This window comes from Trichomycterus rosablanca, chromosome 4 (assembly GCF_030014385.1).
Source record: "Trichomycterus rosablanca isolate fTriRos1 chromosome 4, fTriRos1.hap1, whole genome shotgun sequence".
NCBI classification, from domain to species: domain Eukaryota; kingdom Metazoa; phylum Chordata; class Actinopteri; order Siluriformes; family Trichomycteridae; genus Trichomycterus; species Trichomycterus rosablanca.
In genome coordinates, this window is record NC_085991.1 from 21186915 (window position 1) to 21200044 (window position 13130).

The following is a 13130-nucleotide window of genomic DNA, read 5'->3' on the forward strand; positions in this document are numbered from 1 at the left end:
CTGCTAGACACAAATTGTTCTATTAACATTTTACTTTATAAATAATCATTCTCTATTTATGTGATTCTATGGGGGTATCGATTGTAAATTATTAAGTAATAATGCTCACCTGCCCCCATCCAATAGACTCTCTGCTTTCGGATGATGCTTGATTGTCATTTGTGGATAAACAAAGTTTATCCAAAGTTTAATACAACCAAATAAAACGGCTAATATTATTTTGTGTCTGTATGTACAACCCCAATTCCAATGAAGTTGGGACGTTGTGTAAAACATAAATAAAAACAGAATACGATAATTTGCAAATCCTTTTCAACCCATATTCAATTGAATACACTACAAAGACAAGCTATTTAATGTTCAAACAGATAAACTTTATTGTGTTTTGCAAATATTCACTTATTTTGAATTTGATGCCTGCAACACGTTCCAAAGAAGTTGGGACAGGGGCAACAAAAGACTGGGAAAGTTAAGGAATGCTCAAAAAACACCAGTTTGGAACATTCCACAGGTGAACAGGTTAATTGGAAACAGGTGAGTGTCATGATTGGGTATAAAGGGAGCATCCCCGAAAGGCTAAATCGTTCACAAGCAAGGTTCACCACTTTGTGAACAACTACGTGAGCAAATAGTCCAATAGTTTAAGAACAACGTTTCTTAACGTGCAATTGCAAGGAATTTAGGGATTTCATCACCTACAGTCCATAATATCATCAAAAGATTCAGAGAATCTGGAGAAATCTGTGCAAGTAAGCGGCAAGGCCGAAAACCAAAATTGAATGCCCGTGACCTTCAATCCCTCAGGCGGCACTGCATTAAAAACCGACATCATTCTGTAACGGATATTACCACATGGGCTCAGGAACACTTCAGAAAACCATTGTCAGTGAACACAGTTCGTCGCTCCATCTACAAGTGCAAGTTAAAACTCTACCATGCAAAGCAAAAGCCATATATCAACAACACCCAGAAACACCGCCGGCTTCTCTGGGCCCGAGCTCATCTGAGATGGACCGACGCAAAGTGGAAAAGTGTCCTGTGGTCTGACGAGTCCACATTTCAAATTGTTTTTGGAAATCATGGACGTCGTGTCTTCCGGGCCAAAGAGTAAAAGGACTGTCCGGATTGTTATCAGCGCTAAGTTCAAAAGCCAGCATCTCTGATGGTATGGGGGTGTGTTAGTGCCCATGGCATGGGTAACTTGCACATCTGTGAAGGCACCATTAATGCTGAACGGTACATACCGGTTTTGGAGCAACATATGCTGCCATCCAAGCAACGTCTTTTTCAGGGACGTCCCTGCTTATTTCAGCAAGACAATGCCAAGCCACCTTCTGCACGTGTTACAACAGCGTGGCTGTAGTAAAAGAGAGCGGGTACTAGACTGGCCTGCCTGCAGTCCAGACCTGTCTCCCATTGAAAATGTGTGGCGCATTATGAAGCGCAAAATACGACAACGGAGACCCCGGACTGTTGAGCAACTGAAGTTGTACATCAAGCAAGAATGGGAAAGAATTCCACCTACAAAGCTTCAACAATTAGTGTCCTCAGTTCCCAAACGCTTATTGAGTGTTGTTAAAAGGAAAGGTGATGTAACACAGTGGTAAACATGCCCCCGTCCCAACTTCTTTGGAACGTGTTGCAGGCATCAAATTCAAAATGAGTGAATATTTGCAAAAAAACAATAAAGTTTATCCATTTGAACATTAAATATCTTGTCTTTGTAGTGTATTCAATTGAATATGGGTTGAAAAGGATTTGCAAATCATCGTATTGTTTTTATTTATGTTTTACACAACGTCCCAACTTCATTGGAATTGGGGTTGTAGTTAAGACATCCAATACTATTACAACCCAAATCTGAATAAGTTGGGAAAATGCAAATAAAATAAAAATGCAGTGTTCCTTACATTTACTTAGAATTTTATATGATTGCAGTTAGTTTGAACCCAAGATATTTCATGTTTTGTCTGCTCAACTTTATTTCATTTATTAATAAACATCCATTTGTTATAAAGAGAGGCTTTAGGACCCAAGGATGCAGAGAAAAATTATATTTATTTACAATAAATAATAATTTTTACAAGACAAATGATAATAATGAAAATAAAAAACGGAAACTGGCAAAACAGAAAACAATTCGGGAAAGCCCGAACGGAGCCGCTGGCTTGCTGGCAACTGAAAAAGAGAAAAAGAACAGTACAAAACACAAAAGAAACAATCTACCTATGCGAGGCGCGAACCCTGGTCGCTCACTCGCAAAGCGAATGCGTATCTCACCTCGCTATCCCGTAGCTGAGAGTGACGCTGCGCCTACGCCTTATAAGGAGCGTTTAAGGAAAGCGAAACCTCAGACACTGTCCGAAGAAATCGCGCAGAATAAGGTAAACGCCTTTTAAAGCGTAAATAATCGGCTGTGTCACCAACAACGCTCTGGGAAGGAGCCGATCTAACTAAAAGAGAGAAAAGAGGTGAGGCGCGGATTCGAACCGGAGTTGTGCCGATGCTAACACGGCGTTCAAACCGCTGAGCCAAACTGGCACAGCTGAAACCAGAATCCGCTTAATGCCTTAAGGGGCTGAGGTAGCATAAGCTAGCATAAGCCCGATGCTACTCACGTTAGCCGGGCGCCTAGCAACGCTAAAAACAAACCGCAGCTCGCGGGCTGCACCGATCGCACCGTCTTTCCCTATAAAGAGAAATAAAAACCTCAATACCTCGACCTTGCGATCTACACACCCTTGCGCCCTTTTAGCGCCGGGGGTAACCGAACTGGCCCTGATAAAGGTACAGGCTGGTGCAGTGCAGCATAACCCACCAAACAAAGACAAAAGGTGCGACACCTGCAGTCTAGCAACGCCCCCTTAAATAGGGAGCTCGCAGCTGCAGGTCATTCGCCCTAATCAGCTGGCCTCCTATTTGAGGCCATGCTGTTCTTTGTTCTGTAACGCCTGCAACGCTGGGAACTGGTGTTACGTTCACCAGACGTCGCAGGCACCCTAACAGGACCCCCCCCTCTAGGGACAGCTCCCGAGGTCCCAAGACACGCAGACCGGTTCCTTCGGTACTCACGGATTAGTTCAGGGTCCAGGATGCGTCGAGCCGGTACCCATGAACGTTCCTCGGGGCCGTAACCTTCCCAATCCACCAGGTATTGGGTGCTGCCCTGCACTCTCCTGCTATCCAGGAGGCGGCGAACCGTAAATGCAGGGGCACCCTGGATGATACGAGGGGTGGGAGGTTGTGGGGGGGGTAAAGCTCCCCCGCTCGCGAACGGGCGAAGTTGGGAGACATGGAAGGTTGGATGCGCCTTCATCCTGGGAGGCAGCTCCAACCTATATGTCACCGGGTTTATCCGTCTAACTACCTTGAACGGACCAATGTACCTCGGTGCCAGCTTGTGAGTGGTACCTTTGACGGGGAGATCCCTCGTCGATAAGAGGACACGTTGGCCCGGCCGGAACGTTAGAGCCGGCTGCCGCCTACGGTCAGCATTGCGCTTCATGGAGCGCTGAGAGGCCAAGAGGGCCTGTCTTGCCTTCCGCCAGGCAGCGCGGCAGCGACGGATATGTTGCTGCACAGTCGGCACCGCAACCTCTTGTTCCTGATCAGGAAACAGCGGAGGGGGATAGCCAAACTGTGCCTCAAATGGTGACATACCCAATGCGGCGTGGTGCAGGGTATTGTGGGCAAATTCAGCCCACAACAACTTATCCGCCCAAGTGGCTGGATTACCTGCAGTCAGGCACCGAAGCATCTTGCCCAGATCTTGAATGACCCGTTCCGATTGCCCGTTGGACTCAGGATGATATCCCGAGGATAAGCTAGCCGTCGCGCCAAGAAGTTGGCAAAAGGCTCGCCAGCACTGGCTAATGAACTGCGGACCCCGATCCGACACAATGTCGGACGGGACCCCATGTGCTCTCACCACATGTTGCAGAACAGCCTGTGCGGTAGCCATGGCGGACGGGAGCTTGGGCATCGGAACGAAAAGGCAAGATTTAGTGAACCGGTCCACAATCACCAGTACCACCGTGAATCCCCTGGATTTTGGCAATCCTGTGACAAAATCCAGCGCCAGGTGTGACCACGGTCTTGAGGGTACTGGTAATGGATGGAGGAGCCCACGAGGACGCTCTCTTGTGCTTTTGTTGGTTGCACAGACAGCGCAGGTTCGAACAAAGTCCTTGACCTGACTCTCCATCCCCGGCCACCAAAACCTTCGGCGCAAGAACACCAGGGTCTTAGAGACTCCTGGGTGAGCCGCAAATGAGGACGCGTGAGCCCATTCAAACACCTGACGACGGACTGTTGATGGTACAAACAGCCGGTCAGGTGGACCTCCACCTGGGTCGGGCTCAACCGCTTGAGCGTCCCGAATCGTCTTAAATATGCCCCACGTTACTGGGGCAGCAATTTGACTCAGGGGGATGATAGGGTCAGGCTCAGTCTCAGGTCTGGTCGGCTCCCACTGCCTGGACAAAGCATCGGGCTTAACGTTTTTCGACCCTGGTCTATAAGACAGGGTGAAACAAAACCGACCAAAAAAAAGTGACCACCGAGCCTGACGGGAATTCATCCGCTTCGCTTGTTGGATAAACGACAGATTTTTGTGGTCTGTCCAAACAAGGAAGGGATGTTTTGCCCCCTCGAGCCAATGTCGCCACTCATCAAGCGCTAGCTTAATGGCCAAAAGCTCCTTATCTCCTACCGGGTAGTTACGCTCGGCAGGAGTTAGACGGTGTGAAAAGAAAGCACATGGGTGGAGCTTCTTTTCTGGACCCACTCTCTGGGACAATACCGCCCCAACCCCGACGTCAGAGGCATCCACTTCCACTATGAAAGGTTCCTCTGGGTCGGGCAACTGCAATACAGGAGCAGTTGTTAAGAGAGACTTAAGCCTATTGAAGGCTTGCTGGGCCTGCACCGTCCATTTAAACGGACCCTTACCTGTGAGAGCCGTCAAAGGAGCGGCGACCGTACTGAAGTTCCGAATGAATCGCCTAAAAAAGTTTGCAAAGCCCAGAAATCTTTGCACATGGCGTACGGAACTTGGAGTTGGCCAGTCCTCCACAGATTTGATTTTTGCCGGATCCATTCGCAGGGCACCTTGTGAAATTATAATCCCCAAAAAGGAAACTGATGGGGTATGGAAAATGGACTTCTCCAGCTTGACGAACAAATGATGGTCGAGCAGAAGCTGGAGAACCCGGCGAACATGCCTCACATGTTCTTCGATGGACCGGCTAAATATTAGGATATCGTCTAGGTAAACATAGACGTATCTATCAAGGGCTTCCCGCAAAGCCTCATTGATAAAGCGTTGGAAGACCGCGGGGGCATTCATTAACCCAAAGGGCATCACTAGGTACTCATAGTGTCCCGTGGGCGTAATGAATGCAGTCTTCCATTCATCCCCTCGCCGGATACGGATCAAATTATACGCGCTGCGTAAGTCAAGCTTCGTAAAAATTGAAGCCCGCTGAAGGGCTTCGAAAGCCGTGGCCATCAGCGGCAGCGGATAACGATCCTTAACCGTTATTGCGTTCAGACCTCGATAATCGATGCAGGGGCGCAAGGTTCCATCCTTCTTTCCCACAAAGAAGAATCCTGCCCCAGCTGGGGAGGACGATGGTCGGATGAACCCCTGATCGAGTGCCTCCTTTACATACTCCTCCATGGCGATCCTCTCCGGTCCCGACAGGGAGAAGAGGCGCCCCCTAGGAGGAGAAGTGCCAGAAAGCAAGTTGATCGCACAATCGAAAGGTCTGTGTGGGGGCAAGTCCCGCGCCCGGGACTTGCTAAATACCTCCTGCAGGTCATGGTACACGGGGGGCACCCGGGCCAAGTCAGGGGTCATCGCCTTAAGCGATGATGGCGCCGATGACATGCTCACTGGCAGCAGACATGCATCTTGGCACCGTGTTCCCCATGCATAGATTGACCCGGTTTGCCAATCAATTTGGGGATTGTGCTTCCTCAACCACGAGTGTCCCAAAACCACTTGGAGTTGGGGAACCTGGGTCACTAAGAATGTGATCCTCTCCTCATGACTCCCCAAACGCATCGTGAGAGGAGGCGTTTGATGCGTGATTGGACTCCCGGCCACCGCCCGGTCGTCCACGGCATGAACCACAATGGGAACTCGTAAGGGTTGAAGCTCAATCCCCAACCCATGTACCAGATGGCGATCTATGAAATTCTCCACCGCGCCTGAATCGACACAGACTTTGAGATCAGTATTCCCAGAATCCCAACGCAACGACGCCCTGAGAAAAAGACCCTGCTCAGGGATGATGGAACAGCTCGCCCTCGACTCCCTGCCACGGGAGCGGCCTACTCGTTTCAACCGAGGTCGGGCCCTCGAGGCGGAGTCGGATGGTAATGGGGCGCCCCCCCGAGTCGATCCCAGTTGCATGGGTTCTGGGTCCTGATCTCGCGACGCGGGCCGGGGCTGGCCTTGAGGCCGACAAAAGGGCGGGTGAGACCCTCGCTCCCGGGAACGTTGTCGGAGTCTGGTATCAATTGAGGTAGCTAGGAGATAGAAGGCCTTAAGAGAAGTGGGAAGTTCTCGAGTGGCCAACTCATCTTTAATTCTCTCTCCTAGACCACGGTGAAAAATGGCAACTAATGCCCCCTCGTCCCAACCGCACTCAGCCGCCAGAGTGCGAAACTCGATGACGTAGTCGGCGACTGAGCGCCCCCCTTGGGACAGCTCGAGCAAGCGCGGGCCCGCCTCCCTTCCCCCTGTGGGATGAAAGAAAGTGTCCCTCAGAGCCTCCTTAAAAGAGGACTCTGAAGAACACTCCGGAGCGTTCTGTTCCCACAGGGCAGTAGCCCACTCCAAGGCTTTGCCGGTAAGTAGAGATATAATAAACGCAACCTTGGAGCGCTCAGAAGGGAAGCGGGACAGCTGTAGCTCGAATGTGAGGGAGCATTGTAGGAGGAAGCCTCGACATTTCTTCGCCTCCCCTGAAAAACGCTCGGGGGGCGGAATGGAGGTTTCGCCTCCTACAGGAGGTGCTGGGGGAGCGGGAGAGTGGCTGAGGCTACCCGAACCGACTGCCAGAGTCGGCAACAGCTGGGCGATTTCAGTCACCCGCTGTGTCAGCTCTGACAGCGCCAGTTCGTGTCTCCCCAGTGCGACCCCCTGGTGACGAAGGACGTCAACCATGGGAGGAGTCTCTGCTGGGTCCATCTATGGTCGCACCTTTCTGTTATAAAGAGAGGCTTTAGGACCCAAGGATGCAGAGAAAAATTATATTTATTTACAATAAATAATAATTTTTACAAGACAAATGATAATAATGAAAATAAAAAACGGAAACTGGCAAAACAGAAAACAATTCGGGAAAGCCCGAACGGAGCCGCTGGCTTGCTGGCAACTGAAAAAGAGAAAAAGAACAGTACAAAACACAAAAGAAACAATCTACCTATGCGAGGCGCGAACCCTGGTCGCTCACTCGCAAAGCGAATGCGTATCTCACCTCACTATCCCGTAGCTGAGAGTGACGCTGCGCCTACGCCTTATAAGGAGCGTTTAAGGAAAGCGAAACCTCAGACACTGTCCGAAGAAATCGCGCAGAATAAGGTAAACGCCTTTTAAAGCGTAAATAATCGGCTGTGTCACCAACAACGCTCTGGGAAGGAGCCGATCTAACTAAAAGAGAGAAAAGAGGTGAGGCGCGGATTCGAACCGGAGTTGTGCCGATGCTAACACGGCGTTCAAACCGCTGAGCCAAACTGGCACAGCTGAAACCAGAATCCGCTTAATGCCTTAAGGGGCTGAGGTAGTTGCAGCGAAGCGTCTAGCATAAGCCCGATGCTACTCACGTTAGCCGGGCGCCTAGCAACGCTAAAAACAAACCGCAGCTCGCGGGCTGCACCGATCGCACCGTCTTTCCCTATAAAGAGAAATAAAAACCTCAATACCTCGACCTTGCGATCTACACACCCTTGCGCCCTTTTAGCGCCGGGGGTAACCGAACTGGCCCTGATAAAGGTACAGGCTGGTGCAGTGCAGCATAACCCACCAAACAAAGACAAAAGGTGCGACACCTGCAGTCTAGCAACGCCCCCTTAAATAGGGAGCTCGCAGCTGCAGGTCATTCGCCCTAATTAGCTGGCCTCCTATTTGAGGCCATGCTGTTCTTTGTTCTGTAACGCCTGCAACGCTGGGAACTGGTGTTACGTTCACCAGACGTCGCAGGCACCCTAACACCATTCCTGCATTTCAGGCCTGCATTTGTGTCAGTGCCCTTGGCAAAGATAATTTACACTTCTGTGATGGCAGCCTTCATGCAGAAAAGTACACTGAGATCTTAAGAGCAACATATGCTGCCTTCAAGACTTCATCTTTTTCTGGAACGTCCATACATTTTTCAACAAGACAATGCAAAACCACATGCTGCACACATTACAAAGGCATGGCTGCGGAAGAAGAGGGTATGGGTACTGGACTGCTACACTACAATCTGGAGTTACATGCACAAATGCCACTAAAAACTTTGCAAAAAAGATGCCTTTTGTTTTCTAGACTCTATGACATTTTGGACGGACCATCACATAGTGCAAGTCCAAAAGTCAGGGTCTGTCAGTGCCCTTGGCAAAGATAATTTACCTTTTTGTAATGGCAACATAAATGCAGAAAACATAAAAATTTTAGAGCAACATATGCTGCCTTCAAGACATCATCTTTTTCAGAAACGTCCATGCATTTTTCAACAAGACAACAAGACAGTACAGGTACTGGAGTGGCCTGTCTGCAGTTCTGACCTGTCGCCAAGAGAGAATGTGTTGAGAATTCTGAAACAAAAATGGCAACAAATGACGTGTTTGCAGGAAGAATGGGACAAAATAACACCTGAAACACTTCATTGCCTGGTATACTCAGTGCCAAAACATCTTTTAAGTGTTGTAAGAAGGAATTGCAACATTACAAAGTGGTAAATTCTTTACTGTCCCAACTTTTTTGGACTTACTTGCAAATGGTCTTACCTGAAATGCAGGAGTAGGTGTATATTAACAAATTACATTAAGCTGCAATGAAATGAAAGTCAAGGTAAATGGAAAAAACACCTTTTTTTACTGCCCCAGCCTTTTCTGATTTGGGGTTGTGTTTGTTGCACAGTTCACAATAAACCTGAAGGTATCCATTACCTTTAATCCGGGGCGGCATGGTGGCTCAGTGGGAAGCACTGTCGCGGGTGGTCCGGGTCCTTTCTGTGTGGAGTTTGCATGTTCTCCCCGTGTCTGCGAGGGATTCCTGTGGGAGCTCCGGTTTCCTCCCACAGTCCAAAGACATGCAAGTGAGATAAATTGGAGATACAAAATTATCCATGACTGTGTTTGATATAACTTGTGAATTTATGAATCTTGTGTACTGAGTGACAACCGTGTCTGTCATGAATATAAACAAAGAGTGTAAAACATGACGTTAAAATCCAAATAAACAAATTATCAATCCACTAAAATGATACTGGTGTATTTCAACTTTAAATTATGTAATCCACAGACACCTTTAATTTGATCAGGGACTGTTTTGTAAAATTAGTTTTTTAATAAAACAATAAAACGTGAGATTAGGCATGTAGAGAAAAATAATGTTGTCAATAGAATAGGTTACAAAATACAGACCTAATTGGCAGTCTAGCAGCTTGAGTTAGGAAGAGAGGCTTCAATTATCACAAGGAATCAGACAGATCTCGGAAAGCAAAACACTCAATTCCCTGAGTGAATTACAAGAAAGTCAGAGATGGTCAGGTTTATTTGGGTTTATGAAAGCCGGTGGAATATAATTACTATCAGAATGCTTTTCAGAGGCTGATACTCTTCTCATTTCCTTTTGATTTAGAGTGAGCTCTAGTGGCAGTGTCAGGAAACATCAGCTCATTTGTCATAACTTATAATAATGAGCCTGACTTGGCCATCATGCTGATCATTTTTGCATAAGCAGATTGGAGCCCACACAGTTATGACATGTAATTGCACTCTCTGAATCTGATTTATCAAAATGATTAGTATCATGCATGCCTAAATAGACAGGCACTTCAAAGCATTAACCGAGCCATTTCAAAGTCCATATTCCACAGAGGCCTGAAGGTAATATGCCTTTCTGATTATTATGAAACCAGAATGGGAGGAGGGTAATTAACTAAATCCATTTAAGACCACAGGATGAAAAGAACGAACGTGAACAGAGCTTTATGGTCAGATTGCTTTCTGAAGTCAAGACATCTGGACAGCTTTGGGACCATCTCATAAAGTTGATGAAGTTTCTCAAGCATTAACAGAGTAAGTAATAGAGAGATTCAGAATGCAGTTAAAGTCAAAAATTTACATACACATTGTATGCAATGAATTTGTGCTCTGACCAGGGTGTTCCCACCTTGCGGCCAGTGTTTCTAGGTGGGCCTGCCGTGACCCTGACCAGAATAATTCTGTCAAACTATACAGCCCTAATTGAAAAAAAGGTGGAACAGTAGGTAAAATGTAAATGGAAACAAAAATTTAAATGTACATTGACGCCTGCAACACATTCCAAAAAAGTTGGGACAGAAGCACTCTAAGACTTTGTGTTTTGTGATATCATGACTGGCTTTAAAAGGAGCAATAACAAAAGGTTCAGTTGACTCTGGGGATGGTTTGATTTTCACCACTTTGCAAAAACTGTGTGAAAAAGTATTTCAACAGTTTTAAAAAATATGGTAATATAAGCCCATTGATAAATCTTGATGATAAAAAATTAGGTTATGTTTTCTAAAAGCATGATTTAATAATAATAGTTAATTGAGGTTTTTTTGTCTTTAAATCTCCAGAGCACAATAGACATTCATGTTGCAGTCTGAATTAAAATTGCAGGTGCAAAGTTCTTCAAGTAACTGTATTTTGTACAATACTCATTGAAAAAGTGAAAATGAACACATAGGTCACTATGTACCACACACTTAGCTAAAATAATAATTTTACAAACTCATTACAACTCGAACACAAAATGTGTTATGCGCTACATCACTTTAAACATCTCACTCTCCACAAACACTCCTAAAGAAATTCAACCATTAATCCCATATTAACCCTTTTTACTGTTTCGCCTATGAGCACACTGCTTCATAGGATACAGCTCTTCCACGGCTGGTGACGTAAGCAGGAGGAGCATCCCGGGGGAACTCAAGATGGCCTCCTGCTTACCTTTCTATGACGGCGAGCCAGCCGCTCACCGCAGTATTAAGGCAAATTCATTTTAAATATGTATGCCCTTTTTCACATTAAAAAAAAACTTACATTATTTATTTATTGGGATTGGGATTTTATTTTAGGGTCCTGTTTTACACTTCGGTTACATTTATGACAGGACAGGTAGTTACAGGTTATGCATGATTCATCAGTTTAAGTTAAATGTTAAACACCATCACAGACAATTATTTATCTTTAATTCAATTAAGTTTCAGGTCCTTGGACTTTGGGAGAAGACCAAAGCTCCCAGAGAAAATCCACATATACACTGATCAGCCATAACATTAAAACCACCTGCTTGTTTCTACACTCACTGTCCATTTTATCAGCTCCACTTACCATATAGAAGCACTTTGTAGTTCTACAATTACTGACTGTAGTTCATCTGTTTCTCTACATACTTTTTTAGCCTGCTTTCACCCTGTTCTTTAATGGTCAGGACCACCACAGAGCAGGTATTTTTTAGGTGATGGATGATTCCCAGCACTGCAGTGACACTGAGTTATTAAATACTGTGTCCACTCACTGTCCACTCTATTAGACACTCCTACCTAGCTGGTCCACCTTGTAGATGTAAAGTCAGAGACGATCGCTCATCTATTGCTGCTGTTTGAGTTGGTCATCTTCTAGACCTTCATCAGTGGTTGGATGTTTTTGGTTGGTGGACTACTCTCAGTCCAGCAGTGACAGTGAGGTGATTAAAAAGTCCATCAGCATTGCTGTGTCTGATCCACTCATACCAGCACAACACACACTAACACACCACCACCATGTCAGTGTCACAGCAGTGCTGAGAATGATCCACCACCCAAATAATACCTACTCCTGGGGAAGTCCTGACCATTGTTGAACAGCAGGAAACAAAACAGAAGCTGACAAAGCATGCAAAAAAACAGATGAACCACAGTCAGTCATTGTACGACTACAAAGTGCTCCTATATGGTAAGTGGAGCTGATAAAATAGACAGTGAGTGTAGAAACAAGGTGGTTTTAATGTTATGGCTGATCAGTGTATATGGGAGGACATGCAAACTCTACACATAAAGGACCTGGACAGCTCCACCTGAGAATCAAACCCAGGACTTTTTTTCTGTGAGGTGGCAGTGCTACCCACTAAGCCACCGTGCCACTCAGAATTTAATCATAAGATCCTAAAATGTTGTAAAATGTTGTGTGTCAGCATATCGGCCTATTTACTGTAAAAGCTGTCATATATTTACCACTGATTTATTACAGTAATTGGCTTTAAAGTTGTGTAGATGGTGGAGTCAGTGCCGCACAGCAACATGGGTCCCACTGTCCTGGGTTCAAACTTTGCTTATGGTTACTGTCTGTGAGGATTTTTTAATTACATTTACATGTACAAATGCCAAAGACTACCACAATATACACTATAAATGCAAAAGTACTGTATGTAAACAATATATGGATATTATTGAGTGTTAAGGTTTTAGCCACACCCATTGCTAAGATGTATAAAATCAATTATACAGAATTAATTGAATACTTTTAACTTTATGGCCCGCATAAAGCCCTGATATCAACCCCTTTGGGATTTAAGTGTTCTGGACCTCACATATGGCCTTTTGACTAAATGTACAAGCTTTCACAGATACAGTAAAAAATTTTGACTTCCCAAAACAGTGGATGCTTATGGAACGGCCACAAGAAAGGGGAGTAAGTTCAGATTAATGCAGATGCTTTTGGAATGTGATGTCCAGCAATGTCTTGGTCAGGTGCATAAACGTTTACCCATATAGTGTGCATTTTACAAGTGTACATTTCAGTTGTACTCAATGTGTTCACTTTTTAATCATACTGAATTAATAAAAATTTTTTTATTAAATACACATTTCATCTCTGTGAGTAATGCTGTAATGCCAGACAAAGTGTGC

General features: G+C 45.8%; 1 long non-coding RNA gene across 1 annotated transcript; it reads right to left on the reverse strand.

Moving 5' to 3' along the window:
• Positions 1 to 2039: 2039 nt before the first annotated feature.
• On the reverse strand, positions 2040 to 2395 carry LOC134311450 (uncharacterized). The gene is made up of 2 exons (XR_010011432.1): positions 2281 to 2395; positions 2040 to 2178 (listed from the first exon to the last, which is right to left on the reverse strand). It is a non-coding gene; the product is annotated as an uncharacterized LOC134311450 (long non-coding RNA).
• Positions 2396 to 13130: the final 10735 nt, after the last annotated feature.